The sequence below is a fragment of the Meleagris gallopavo genome, chromosome 1 (assembly GCF_000146605.3).
Source record: "Meleagris gallopavo isolate NT-WF06-2002-E0010 breed Aviagen turkey brand Nicholas breeding stock chromosome 1, Turkey_5.1, whole genome shotgun sequence".
NCBI lineage: Eukaryota > Metazoa > Chordata > Aves > Galliformes > Phasianidae > Meleagris > Meleagris gallopavo.
Window position 1 is genome coordinate 133202060 of NC_015011.2, and position 11657 is coordinate 133213716.

General features: G+C 42.1%; 1 protein-coding gene across 1 annotated transcript in view; it reads left to right on the top strand.

Moving 5' to 3' along the window:
- Positions 1-552: 552 nt before the first annotated feature.
- Positions 553-11657, top strand: part of RASA3 (RAS p21 protein activator 3) — a 175118-nt gene continuing 164013 nt past the window's right edge. Inside the window, exon 1 of the mRNA XM_010728350.3 lies at positions 553-666. The gene's annotated coding sequence lies outside the window, so the exon portion shown is untranslated. The remainder of the gene's footprint in view (positions 667-11657) is intronic.

Consider the following 11657-nt stretch of genomic DNA (forward strand, 5'->3'; position numbering starts at 1 on the left):
GGGGGTTGGAGATTCATGATCCTTGAGGTCCCTTCCAACTCTGGCCATTCTGTGATTATGTGAGGTACTGGAACAGGTTGCTAGAAAGGCTGTGGGTGCACCATCCCTGGAGGTGTTCAAGGCCAGCTTGGATGGGCAGCCTGGTTTAATACGTGATCCAGTGGCTGGCAGCCCTGCCTGTAGCAAGGGGTTGGAACTTGATGATCCTTGAGATCCCTTCCAACCCAAGCTGTTCTGTGATTTTGTGATTCAGTGAAAAGAAGCTCAGCTGGAATTTTTGTACTGTTTACAAACTAGTGAGTGGTGGAACTCACAGTTTGCTTAAAAGCATCACGTTCTCCTCATAGATCAAGTGTAGTGGTAGCTTCCCAGAGCTCAGTATTTTCTAGCAGGCCAGTGAGCTGGTGAACCTGAGGAAAGAGCAAGGGATGCTTAACTATCTCAGCAGGACAGAAAGAGATAAGAGCTGGTGCTCATCTCTAAGGCAGAAGACTTGGTTGGGGAAGAAAAAAAAGATACACAGGAAGTGTGGGGGTTGGAAGAGAAGAGGCTGCTCTTGTTGGGGTGGGTGAAGATGCTGAGCATCTCAAGTGGAGCTGTTGTGACCTGTGTAGAAGATCTGCAACCTACAGCACCCTGGGGAGGCCCAAGAAGTGCTCTGCTCAGGTGAGAAAACTGAGACACAGAAATGCACACAGGATATGTTATTCTTTTATCTCTATAGCTCTTATGTTGTCATATCAGAGTCCATCATCCCAGGTTGCTCTGCAATGCTTGTGTGTCATGCGCTGCTTTCTTGTGTTCTCATGAAAGCTTGGCTCATCCAAGTGAGTCACTGCACGGGTGGGAGCTGTGACATGGATGCCTGAACTGCATGAGGAGGCTCAAGCATGGCTGTTCTACAGGGCTCTGGCAGTTGGGATCCAGGCCCCTTTCTGCAAAGGGGAGCCCTTGCCTTGCTGATCATGAAGTACCTTGCTGTTCAAAGAGCATCCATAGGCAGGCTAGTCCTTCTCTGGAAGTGATGGAGGAGTGTGGTCAAAGCAGGCTGAGCCATGGCATTGAGAACAACAAGCTGTGAGACGGTGATTGTGAGGTATTGGTTGAGAGGCGAAAATTGAATTTTAAGTTTTCTCACAACTGTATCAGTTTCTCTTTCAAATTCAAAAATAGCGATGTGCTGTTGTGGGTAGAGCTCATGGTTTGAGATAAAAACTCTCTACTTAGACAAAAAAAGAAGGGGAAAAAGGATAATAATAATGATAATACATAATATATATCTATACATATCTGTATCTATCTCTGTCTCTCTCTCTATATATAACAAATGATGCGTAACACAATTGCTCACCACCCTCTGACCAATGCCCAGTGAGTCCCAAGCAGCACCTGCTGGTACAGCCAACTCCCCTCAGTTTTATGTTTTTTTTTTTTTCACATGATGTCATATGGTGTGGAATATCCTTTTGGCCAGTTTAGGTCATCTGTCCTAATTCTGTCCCCTCCCAGCTCCATGTGCTCAACCCCACCCCCACCCCCAGACTTGCTGGCAAGGTACCATGAGAAGCTGGGAAAACAAAATGTCCTTGGCTCTGTATGGCTCTGCTCGTCAACAACTGAAACATTGGTGTGTTCTCAACGTTGTTTTACTTTGCAAGCCAAAACATGACACCACAAAGGAAAAATCAGCTCTGTCCCAATGGAAACCATGGTGTGCTAAACTATTCTGATGGTTAAGTGGCATTGATATACTTTGCTAGTAGTACTCAGACACGTGAAGGCAGGGAGAGTCAGTTAAAAAATGCTTTAAAAATTTGCATTCTAGTATCTCAAATCTTGAGAGGAGGGGGAGGGCTGCACAGTCATATTAAAACTTTCTTATTTTTGGAACTTTCTGTATTTTATCTGCACTGAGAACCTTCTTGCTTTTCTTTTTCTTTTGATCTAAAAATATCTTTAGGTACTGTCATAGTAGCACACAGCTTCCTGCTGATGCTTTCTTTTTTTTTTCGTGAATCAGTTTCATGCTTGTTCATGTAAACTGGTTCCAGTTAAGGTGTGAATGTTCATTTTGGGTTTTCATGTGAAAAAGTTTTATATTGGAAAAATAAGCTTTTTTTCAGACTTGGGTGTTGTAACTGAAGTGAGGTGGTACATTAGGGCTTTGGAATAGAGGACTATGTCGTGGTGAGAGAGTTTCTCAAATGCTCCAGCAGCAGATTGTCTTTCTGGGATGGCTTCAGAGACAGTTCCAACTCAGCTGTTCTGTGTAGATAAGAGGAAAATTTCCATGTGAACATCAGGAAGCACTTCTGTGCTGTGCGGGTGACAGAGCTCTGTGTCGTCAAAGGAACTGGCAAATATATTTCACCCAGTTATGTTTAGCAGTGATCTAAGATTTTTTCATTAATATGAGATAGATCAAAGGATTAATTTTGTTGACACTTAATCATTAATTAATTTAGAAATGAATAAGGTCATTTTCTGAACTATGTAACGATTAAACAGAACTTGATTACAGTTTCATGGATGACAAGATTCACACTAACTTACTAACAGGATATCCTGTTAAATCAATGTACAGATGTGAAACAGATACTCACAGGAGCACACATAGATACCCAGAGATATGTGGATCCAATAAAATATCTCAGCATCCACGCTTGTGAAACAAGCATGTGTCATTAAAGAACATATATGAATTGGGAGGTGGATGGAAGAAGAGTAAGCTAGCCTATACTTAGCGTTTCTCTCTAGTCGAGTTGCCACAATACTCACAATACATTGGCATTCCTCATTAGGTGATGACTGAGGCTGACTCAAGTGAGACAACTTTGCCCTGGCCACTGTTGATAGAGAGCCCTGAGGATTTGGTAGCACATCCCAGCCTCAGGGAGATACTGGTCACTGCCTGCTGTCATCCATGAGAGCTCAAAGGGTCTCCCTTAGAATCGCTATTTATAGGGTCCAAGGTAATTGACTTCTGACAGGTACTTTTTCATACCAGCCCCTTTGGATGGCAAAGTATTCTGCTATTTGCCACAAGCTGCAGCAACCCCAGAACTTGTTGGACTCACATATTTCTACTGCTTCTCTTGGGTCACAGTCTGGGTACAGATGTACTAGGTTGTCAAGAGATGATTGATTCCACATCTGTTCCTAGGCAATGAGATGAGAAACAGGAGGCAGATGCAATGAGAGGGTGCCTTAGTGTTCCAATCCTTTGCCCCTCCCAACCCATGGGCAAGCAGGGGCCAGGCACAAGGAGTCCCTACACATACTGATCCTCCACATTCCACCCAAGGAGATGTATCACACCAAGCACCACATAATAGAAGGGGGAGAGAAGTTGCTCCACCACACACTGGCACAGGCTGCCCAGAGGCTGTAGAGTCTCCTCCCTAGAGGTCTCCAAAAGCCACCTGGCTGTGGCCCTGTATACCCTACTCTGGATGGGCCTGCTAGAAAGGAGTTGGGCCGGAAGGACCCGGAGGTCCCTGCTAATCCCAGCCATCCCATGTGATTCTGGTGTAGGTGAGTGACCTTTTACTGCCCTAATTTTGAAGCCAGCGCTTGACAAATAACTTGTGGGGATGCATGACTCTGTTCCTAGGAAATGTCTTTGTTGGGTCTGCTGCTGCTTGCCGTTTATGGCTATCTGAATGATGTAAACCTACTGATATAATTTTTTTTCCTAAAATAAATAATTTTGGTATTTAGATTTGTTCTCTGCAGCAGGTTTTGATTTGTTGTGGTAGTGGTGAGTGCAGAGTGATTCCACTGAGTCCTGTGGTTGGTGTCGGAAGTAACCAAAATCATATTTGGATTCAGTTTTTTCCAAGAGTTTAATTTTAGAAGAGTGTTCTCTTTCACACGTGCACTTACAGACCAGTATGGTTACCAGAGGTGCCAGAAACGCTTAAGGATGCTGTATGGGAACTGCTGAATCACGGCCTGAACCTCTGATTGATCACCTGAGGCGAGCAATGAGTCAGCCACCGGAGCACAGGTGAAGGCAATTCACCTGTGCTGCAGGAAGGGGTGGAGCCTGGCTCCATTTCTCCTAGACCCATTTAAGAGCTGACTACCAGTGGGGAAGGATCTCTTCTGGAGGTCCTTCCTCTGGAGTGAGCCCAGGATGTGGGTAAGTATTCTATCTATTTTCTTTTCGTTTTTATAATCTGCTTAGCCAAACTCTCTTGTTTATTTCATAATTATAATTTCATAATTGTAACATCTTTATATTCATTGATTATACAGATGCTTAGTTTTCCTTGCTCAAAACTCTACAGGGAAACCTGTTTTAAGTTAATAAAGAAAACAGAATTTCCTTTTACTTCTTGCTACTTGTAGTAAAACATAAACCTGTCCAAGTTCAATTTCAACCCTGCAAAAAATATTTGCACTGTAAAAGGCAACACTTACTACAAAGCTCTACTACTCTCTATAGATAGGCTCCTCCATATGTAGAATTTGTTTCATAGAAATAAGACTTGCTTCTAAGAGACAATTTCTTCTGAATTCTGTGTCCCTCAGATTTCTGAGAAGCATATGAACTGGTTATGCTGGCTAGTATGCAAAGTAATATGATTCCATAGGGGCTACCAAAGTAGAGGTAAAATCTGGAAAAAGTAGAGGTGATGAGCTAAGCTGAGTGTGCTGGGAGGCAGCTGAAATGCTCCTGGCTTCCTTTGCGACCAGTCTAGATTGTGCTATTGGCCTTGGTTCAGGAGGCAGATGAGTCCACAGTAGTCCCTGCACTGCCCCTAGGAGGCTGTGTTTAAGGAGCGTGTGTCCACAGGCTAGGAGACGTCTTGGTTAGAATAGGAGTCTGTGAAGTTCTCCCTGCTCCCAGGGACTCAGCAGCCTGACCCTTTCAAAATAGTGACTGCTTCTAAACCCTACATCACTCAGAACTGAAAATTCTTTGTATGTTTTCGTACGCAGAACTACAGCATTGAAACAAACAAAAAAAACCCCTACAACTATTTTGTATGCCATAATGAACATAATCAGTTCAGTAAAGGTACAGGAACAAAAAACAGATAACTGGATGAAGAGAGAAGGAAGCAGACCATGCTTGTGAATCATGAGTGATGTAACATATGCATGGTATGATATTTTAAGAACTTTGAGGTTTGGGGCATGGGCCTGAATGGAAGTGTTTAAGTAAAAAACTGCTGTTTACTTGAAATGTGCATGTAATTATGTGTTACAGGACTGCGTCTGCTTGATTATTTGGATAACTTGCTTTCTAGATTCACTAAAAGAGTGGTTAATATGAAAACTTTCTCTTGACTATGAGACTGAGCCCGTATTGCAGGGAGTGCAGCTGGAGCAGATGCACACTTGATATTCATCTCCCTTGGCTTTGATGAGGACTGCTCACTACTGCAGGTAGCAGCAGCATGGACAAAAAAATCTATGGCACTCTTTCTGGTTAGCTAATATGAAATCCAGTTTGTTGGTGTTTCTTTTAAAGAAGTAAGAGTTTTGATTGTTCTATTGTGGAGATGAAAAATTTGAAACAACTGTATACAGAAAACAACTTCTACTTCTCTCAGGTCCCTGTTTCAGAGAGATGCAGTCTGCTTCCAAGATGTTATACCTTGCTGTTTGTATCCTTCAGTTCTACAAAGAAAATGAATCAATGGCTGAGTGAGGTGCAATGCATGCAAAACAGAAAACATCCACAATTGACTAATGTAAGTTTATCTACTTCAACTAATGGCTTCCTTGAAAAGCAATTTTGTGGCATCTTTTGGAATCATTTTTCTCCCCCCATCTTTATTGGTGTGATTATCATTACCCTCTGAATGTTATCTCTTTACTCATAGAGCTACTGTGATGAAAGTGTGGTCCATATCTGACCCTTGCATACGTCAGCATGTTTGTCAGAGAAGCACTTCTCTGATCAGTGAAAATTTTTAGTAAAAGAAAATATATATTCCTATGAGTAGTAGATTAAAAGCTCATGTTATTTAAGTGTTAGAGACCTCACAGTCACTGGACTGGCAGGTGCATTGGGCATTTTGCATAATCGCATTTGCATTTGGGCAGAGTTGTGTTCACAGAGTGAATCCCCTCTTCTTATGGCATCCCTCAATGCATGTGTAAGAGTGAGAACTGAGCATGCTTTTTCTCCAGACAGATGGCTGAGTCTGTGACTCATTCACTGGGGGCTCTGCTGACTCCTGTTAAGACAGTATTGACTACTGCAGACATTAACCTGAAGTTCCAAACTGTTTTTTTGCTTCTTTGCTTTAGTTCCGATTTGCTGGTTTAAAGATGCTCTGATGTGACAAATAAGCATGGCTCTGCATCTTATACATGAGTGCTCTGATGTTCTGTCAAAGATGCAACTTCTCACTGAGATTGAGTTAGATCACATCTCTACTGTACAGTAGAGAAAGATGCTTGTGAACCAGGAAGGGCTGTCAGTCCCAACCATCTGTATCAAGGAGATCAGTAGTGAGAGGAGAACCTAACGGTCCTCTGCATGAAGAAGGAAGTTCAGTAAATAGGGTAAATACAGATCTCTTTGTAGTTGGCTACAATATATTATGTATATACAATATATAAAAATCCTTTTCAAGAGAAGCCTAAGTAAACTCTAACTAAATCTGCCAGTAGTGATTACATAAGTTACATAGGTGACTGGAGGTGTGCTAGTATATGTTTTAAAACAGCATGTTGGTAGTGAAAGGAGACTTTATTATTCATTTTATTCAGCTTCAACTGGCATTGCTTTGCTTGCACTGGCAAATAGGAGTAGAAATATGATGCTTTTACTAGATGTAAGTAGTCCATAAGAATAGAAATATTATTTCTATTGTCTTACCAGACCAAAGAGGAGTTCTTGCAGTTTCAGCAGTTAACCTTCACCAGCAGACTTTGATTTAAAGGATGCTCTCTTGCCCTCTAGTGTTAAAGTCATTCCCAATTACTGTGCAATTTTTGTCTCCAATCACCTGATTTGTGTGAGAGAGAGGGAGAGAGGGAGAATTTCTGCTGTCTCTGGAAAAGCTGAAAACTTACAATTGATCCTTAGTTTAAGTGGAAAATGACATGGGGAGATGAAGAGGGGTTTTGAGCTTTCAGTAGTTGTCTGTGGCATTAAAACACTTTCCTTTCTCATAATCATTACTGCATTCTCTCTCTCCCCTGATCTTTCAAGAGGATGACACAGTAGGTTGAATAAATGTGCGAAGATATTTATTAGGCAGTGATTTAAAAAAAACACATTTAATAGTTTAATAGCATTCAGTTTTCTGTTGATCCAAATTGCTATGTAAGTGTCAAAAGAAAATACAAGTAGAACAATTCTGTCTTTAAAAAATCGGTATGGAAATAAAAGAATGAACTTTAGTGTTCTTAGCCAAGAATAACTGTGTGTTATTTATCCTTACTGACTAAGCTTGCCTTTGGAACATAGAGGGGAAACTTGGGAACCTGATTGATGGCACCATCAACAATGAGAAAACTTGCAGAGAGCTTCTGAGGGAAGAATAACTGGTTTGCAGGGACTGAGTAGGCTTTTAACATTGATAATCTCATATCCTTTTCAAATGAAGATTAGTAAGATTAGGAATTGCATATTTTTAATGCATGGAATAACAAAATGTATATTCAAGCTCAGGTCAGTGAACTCGAGCTGATCTGGTGAAGGCAACACATATTTAAGCATCTGTGCCTGTGAAGCATGTTTTCCTCCATTTGCCCTGGAGTCAGTGCTGACTGCAATGCTGCACCTTTTACAAGTTCAGGCTCTTAATTAGCCACTTCTTTTGCTGTGTTTTTATTTGTTCATTCTTTATTTGTGGTTTGCTAATGGAAGTCCTCATTAAGTTCAAGTCAAACCAGGTACTTTACATGAGGTTATGGCTACGCGTGGTTTAATCTGGATTTGCAATGGCAATTGTAGTGTTTGGAGAACTGCACCTATTGTCTTTAATGTTTCATAAAATCATCATAGAATCATAGAGTGATTTGGGTTGGATGGGATCACCTAGTTCCAACCCCTTGCTCTAGGCAGGGACACCTCCCTCTAGACCATGTTGCTCAAAGCCCCATCCAGCCTGGCCTTGAATGCTTCCAGAGAGGGGGCATCCACAGCCTCAGTAGGCAACCTGTTCCAGTGTCTCACCACTCTCACATAGAGAATTCCTTCATCATATCTAGTCTAAATCTACCCTCCCGCAGTTTAAAGCCATTTCCCTTCATTCTGTTGCTACATGCCCTTATAAAACATCCCTCTCCAGCTTTTCTGTAAGCCTGGTTATTCTCATAGATAACAAAAATATTGTAGAGCTGATGATGTTGTCAAGCTTCATTTTGCTATGTATGTATGTTTATTTATGCAGCCATTATGCCTAGGATCTGGAGTTTCTCTTCTACTTACTTTCCAGATTCCTCTCCCCTTGCTTTTTACTTTCCTGCTCCATACTTTAGATACAGTTCAGACTCTTCCTTTTTGGTCTTCCTAAATGATTGTCATCATAAAGAGCTGACACGTTTCACTATACAAGTGATGTAAAAATATGAATAGTAAGATCGGGTATTGGTCACATTTATAGCAATAGGCCTGGCTGGGGAAAAAAAAATTGTATAGTGACTCTTTGTTCAAATCAACAAATCTGTCATCTGGATCTCGTTTAGATATCCATACTATGTGCCAATAGTAATTAAAAAAAAAACAACAACCCACCAGCAAAATCTTCTATTTTTATTTTTAATAAGCTGTAGAATAATCCTCCAGCAGAGAAAGCGAAGGTGCTGCCGAACAACACTAGGGGTCACTGTTAAACGCCATTTATTGAGCCTCGGGGCAACTTATTTACAAACGGAACCTGTGTTCCTCACGTCGATATATTGAGAATTTCAAGAGCTGGATGTACTTTCCTTCACCTGAAGGAAGATGAGCAAACAGAAAGCAAGGCTGAGCTGGGAAGACAAAGTCTCTCTTCTGATTTGTGAGCTGTCTTTACAAGGGCGTAACTTCTGTTTGCCGTCTTCCGTTTGCTTGTTTGACACTGCTTCCAGTGATTGTACAAATAATTCTTGTCCTCTTGTGGTGAGCAAACAGAGAAGGACCCTGCTGGGTGCATGGAACTGGAGTGCCATGGAGTGACATCAGCCAGCAGGGGCTGAGGAGGTCTCCCAGCAGTGGTACCTTTAGCTCTTGTTCACCATGGTCAGGCAGGCAGAACCCCATACCCTGGGCCATTTCATTTTCTAACAGTGATGAATGAATTCTTCACAAGTATTTTAGGTTTGGAAATAATCACCTCTCTTTTTTTTTTTTTAAGACTCCCAAGAAATGGGAGTTGCATCAGCCACAAGTGTTTGTCCTGAGTACCATGGGAAATTAGAAAACTTTCTGTAGCCTTTATTATTTTCATCTTGTGCAGTGTGGGAAGCGGCAGGCACTGGCTTGCACTGCGAGGGCGCACCTCTTTGGGTCATATGTCTTTCCTCAGCAATATCGCCTTGTGTGATCAAGATGTACTGCAAGGGAGAGCTGCAACCCCAGAAAGTGTCTCTGCCAGCGTGGGTCCTTTTTGCTTGTGTGCTGAGTGGAGGGAGTGAGGGAGATCTGGTGAGAGGGACAGACAGTGCTTGTGTTGGGGTGTAACCCCCTCTCTTCTGCTCCAGATGGATGAAGGAGCAGCTCTGTGTATAAACACTGGTATCGGAAGTTTCAAGTGTTCCTGGCATTTTGCAACTGTTGAATAGCTGGCAATCTTTTATGATTTCAGAGATCTTTAAACCGACTGAGAAATGAGCAGAGAAATAGTGGAGCCCTGCCCCTCAGTGCCTGCAATATGTAGTTGCTTCATGAGGTAAGCCAAAGCTGTGGCATGCTCTTACAGCAAGGCTTTGCTGTAATGTCTCTGTTTTACTTGCTGGTCATGGTTGTGAGGTCCCACAGTTAGTATTATCCCTCTGTCAGCTTGGATTTATTAGATTTAAAAGCTATGCCCAATCAATGCGAATATTTTAGGGAATGTTTTAGGCATCAGTGGGTAGAACTGCAGTGGTTTGATCATTAGGCAGGAAATGAGAGACAATTGTTGCTCCAAGTGTTTCCACATGTCTATAGGGAAAAACCTGGTTTTGATGGACAGCTTATAGGATCCTTAACTCATCCGTTCTTGAAATTTTACATGGTAACCCTGTGATTAAATTATCTTCAGTCAGGAGATAACACTGTTGAGAGAAATAAATATGACAAGTAGGAAGAAAAACACAGAGCTCTCAACATAGGCAGGAAGGAGATGGAAGAGTTTCTCAGGGACCTTCTGGAGGCAACAGAAGTGTGTGTAATGAATACAGTCCTAGAAATGCTGCTGGTCTGTAATCCCTTAGCAGTTTAATTCACTGCACTCTGAGAAGCTGAGGGTATTTTTTTGCTGCTTTTAGAAAGCAGAGGAATAATATTATTGGTAGCTATGATTACTGGCTGCCTTTGCTGTAGGAGCAACGTAAGTTATATCTGGTTCTGTTTGTGAGCTGGTGAAGAAAATGCAAACATACTTTATTAGTCACATTGATCACAAAATGTAAAACAGGTGACTTTTTACCTGGGCTAAGAGTAAGTTCCATGGTTTATTCGTTCAAAGCAAGACTTGAGAGCCGTACGTTAACGTGCACTTGAAACTGCTTCATTTCATTTCTGCTAGTGGTATTTCTCAAAGTACCATGGCTGCAGTGCTTGCAAGGATGTGTGGGTGAGTATGGGTACCTTCCTATGTTTTGGGTTGCACTGAACTACAGTTAGATACGTTTTACAAAACGTAACAAATTCCATTGAAGAATCTGCCTTCTTAAAATACATCTCACCAAAATAATAAGGCAGCAACTGGAATGTTGTTTGTCGAGTTCAGGCTTCATATCTCATTTGTTCCTATTGGGTTTGTTGGTAGATTCTGCACTTGCCTCAGGCAATAGCAACATGTTTCTTTGTGATGAAATGTGATCGGTTATTTGGATGTTGGTAGTAAGAATATAGGTGGCATTTCTATTGGTTTGGCATGAGTCTTAAGAGTTGCTTTTTTCTAACTACGGACTTGGTTGTTTTAGCCTCTAGAATAATGCACTCTTTTGGAAGCACGGTACACCAGCCTTGTGTGCTCTTGTATGCTTTATGATCTTTGCTAAGTGAGTCACTTTCAGCATGTGTTCTCCTGCCCAACGGTTCTGGCAAAGCCTTCACCTGTTAACTAGATTGGACTTCACTCTTGTGATGCATACAGATCTTTGTTTCTGTCTGGACCTTGCTTAAAACCTGCTTGGAGGTCTTGCAGATCCAGTATCGCAGAATGGCCAGGGTTGGAAGGGTCCTCAAGGACCATGAATCTCCAACCCCCCTGCCACATGCAGGGCCACCGACCTCCCCATTTAATGCTAGACCAGGCTGCCCAGGGCCCCATCCAATCTGGCCTTGAACACCTCCAGGGACGGGGCATCCACAACCTCTCTGGGCAGCCTGTTCCAGCACCTCAGCACTCTCATACTAAAGAACAGTAGGTTACATCTGGAGGCAGGGATCTGCAGGAAGGTCCCGTGTGCATGTGAGGAGGGATCTGCGGGAAGATCCCAGGTTCTGTCTCTCATAACCAGCTTTCTCTTGAGATCACCAGATTTCTTTTTTTTTT